The following is a 3,609-nucleotide window of genomic DNA, read 5'->3' on the forward strand; positions in this document are numbered from 1 at the left end:
GAAGGACTAGTGTTTTGATGCCTGGCCTGGAAACAAAAGTAAAGTCTGTTACTGCATTTTGCAGCTAGTGGGGCTCCAAAAAGAAGGGTGTCCAAGGTCTCTTTCGAAGAAAGCTATATATTCACCATTTTGGAATTTGAGAAAACTACTGACAGTGCTTCTCAGTGGCTTCTTTGTTTTGTTTTCTTTTGTCTCTTCCTGCTGCTCTCAGGGAGCATGAATGAGGCAGATGGAATAAGTGAAAAGAACAAGACACAGAACTATTTCTTTTTTAAAATTTTTTGCCATTGAATGAAAAGATTTTAATAAAAATCATTATTTATTAAATTCTACTAAACACCTCATGGTTTCATTTAATCATTTTGGCAACCTACCAGGAAGTTGTCATCTGCACTTGCCAGGCAAGCCTGCAGCTGGGCAGTGAGGGATGGGAAGCTGCCCTCAAGGAAAGCTCATACCAGCTGCTGGGAGCCTGTGTTTAAGCTGCACACTTCACACCATCTTGTGAAGCCTCGCAGTGTTCCTGGAATAGACACCCTGTTATCAATATTTTTATAATTTGTGAAAGGCAAAGGCTAAGTGGTAAATTTGGATAAAATTCAAAGTGAGGACTTTCTAACACCAAAATTGGTGCTCTGATTTTTGTGCCTTATTCTTGTTCTTTGTCAAGATTATTGTTCTAAGCTTTGGCTCAGAGTAAGGATTCATGATGCCTAGCCCATCATGGTAGTGACTGTTCTTTATAGATTTCAATGACAGCTTGAAACGTCCTTCAGCAAAAATTCATGGGGTCTTCTCCAGGCCAGACTGTGGGCTGTACACCACATGTAGGACTGTGCTAGATGGGACCCATGACTTGCCGAGACCCCTAAGGGCTCACATTGCAGATTGTGGGGGAGAGACAGAGAGTCAATTAGAGAACATAACACAGAGGCACACACTGATGAAAGACACACTCAGTGACCGAGAGTCTCACTGACCCCAGAGCAGGGTTGCTCAACCCTGGCACTGTTGACATTCGTGTTGTGCAAGTCTTTGTTGTAAGGGCCTCCTTGGGCACTGTGGGATGATTACAGCCTCCCTGAATTCTACTCACTGAATGCTAGTAGCACCACAGACATGGCCAAATGTCCCCTCGGGTATGGGGCAAGGTCACCCCTGCTGAGTCATTGCCCCAGAGTCATGCCAGGGCAGACCTAAGCAATGGAACAAACTCATAGGTTGTTCATAATGCTTCATGATGCCAATTATTATAGAAACCTGATAGTTTTTCATTCGTATATTATATGATATGCAAACTGGAACGATGCCCATTTTACGGTCCGGGACACTGAGGCACATAGAACTGAATTGACAGAGAGTGCCCAATAGGGACAGGCAGAGCTGGCAGTTGAATTCTGAATCTCATCTTAATCTGTGCACTGAAGTGTGAAAAGCATTTGTAAAGAGCTGCTGCCCTCACTCATTTCCTTTACATGTACACAGACTGCTCCACAAGCAGCAGCAGAGAAGAATGCAAATTTCTAATTTCGTATGCAGTGTTATCCTTTTGTGAGTGGTCTATCTTATCAATCCTGGAACTAGTTAATCTAATTTATTTTGAATAATTTGTCTTTGTGAGTCTTGCCATTAGGTCCAGCGAAAATATTTATTAACTCTGAAGAATCAAATCAGTTCTGTATCTTGATTTATCTTTTGACAGTCGGACAACTCATTGTGTCAGGCCCAAGAAGAATATCTCTGTCTCAGTAACTTTTCTCTTTGTTGAGGCAAAGTACCCAACACCCAAAGTTAATGAGGAAATGGTTTACTTAGCTCACAGTGTGTAAGCTGCGGTCCATAATCGGATGGCTCTAAGGGAGGGTGGATGGCAGAGGGGCTACAGTTCATGGCAAACTGAAGGTAGCAAAGCAGCAAGGGAATCCTAACAGCATTTCTACCCCTTTTGTCTTATCCAGACTGCAGGGATTAGGGCGGGGCCCATGCAGTCAGTGTACTGATTTAGTAACCTCAAGCCCTTAACCCCAGCCTTACCCACTGTAGATTTCAGCCATCAGAAAAAGCCACCTAGGATCCCATGAAGCTTTTGGGGAACATCTAGACCCAAACCACAATTCCTAACCATAATAGAGGACTGTTTTTTCAAACTGAATGAGATCAGTTATTTCTATTGGAATGTTGTGATACATGGCAAAAAAGCAAATCTGTAAGCTTTCTCCCCCTTTAATGAAAAATTACAAGGGATCCTAAGATTTAGTAGAAAGTTTTCATTTCAATTACAATTCTACCAGGAAATTCTAAAGGAATTTACAAACTAGATTTTTAATTAGTCCATTGGATGGATATAGATATTTATGATCAAAATAGTCCCTATTTTATACTGATTTTTTTCTTCCACTAGGCTATTGTGTTCATCTCCTTATGCCTCAGTCTCTACTATTTATTCTCCATTGGTACATTTCCCCACACCTAGCATGTTCATGAGTATCAGCACAGGAGAAAGAATCGTCATTGAAGCCCCTATTAAATCAATGGCATCGACTATAGATTGTATCTGTGAAGTGAGAACTGAGGTGAGGGGAGTCATGAGCTGTATCCTGAATCCCAGTGACTGACACACTAGTTCTCACTTAGCCTGGGGCATATGAGGGGTCAGAGAGACTCAGATCTGTGCATTTGAACTCTGATAGTGAAGTGTTTCTCAGTGTACAGTTAGACTCTAGATTTCTGTCAGTGGTATGTAGAAGTCTCAGTGACTTGGGTTAAAATAAAACCATTTGAGGGTAAGACATTGTTTATACGCCTGCCTCAAGTTTGCTTTTATACCATTAAAGTGTAGAGAAAGAGAGCCAGATCTGCTGTTTGATGTAATAAAGTTCCCACAAGAAGCAGGGAGACTGGCCAACTTAAAAAGCAAGGCAAGTTATTTTCATGCACTTGTAAATTACAATGGAAAATATTGGGCCATAAACAAATCGATAATTTCTAACTTCAGTTACTACATAAAGCAAATATAAAGTGAAGAACCAATCTGAATGTAATTGGACTATGTAATTTTATGAATTGTCACAACAAGGTGTTCTTCACTGATAAAATTTCCCTCTTCGTCACAAATATGTTTATCACATGTTAAAACAGTAAGCCATTTAAGTAATAAGTCCATTATTCTTTTTTTTTTTTTTTTTTTTTGGTACCGGGGATTGAACTTGGGTCCTTGTGCTTGCGAGGCAGGCAGCAGAACCACTGAGCTAAATCCCCAGCCCAAGTCTACTATTCTTGATCTTTTTTTTTTTTTTTCTGGCTCCACCTCCTGATGATTGATCTAACTTTCTGTCCCATTTTCAATCTGGCGAACTTTTTGTCATCTTTATCTCTGAATTTAAATGTTATATTTTTAAAAGTCCATTACCTGTCTTCTCAATTATAAGTAAGTTTACATGCTGTACTGTTTCCTAAAAGTTCTACATAATATTTATGCAATTTATAGCAATTTACAATCTTGTTTGTGTGCTTATATGTTTAATGCTAGTCTTTCCCAAGTGAATGCCCTGTCCTCCCTTGTGTATGTGACCCCAGCCCCATGGTGGAGGCTTCATGGACATTCGGTGA

Source organism: Heterocephalus glaber, unplaced genomic scaffold (genome assembly GCF_053883595.1).
Source record: "Heterocephalus glaber isolate CG9 unplaced genomic scaffold, H.glaber_assembly_v1.0 deba00001481, whole genome shotgun sequence".
Classification (NCBI taxonomy): Eukaryota; Metazoa; Chordata; class Mammalia; order Rodentia; family Bathyergidae; genus Heterocephalus; species Heterocephalus glaber.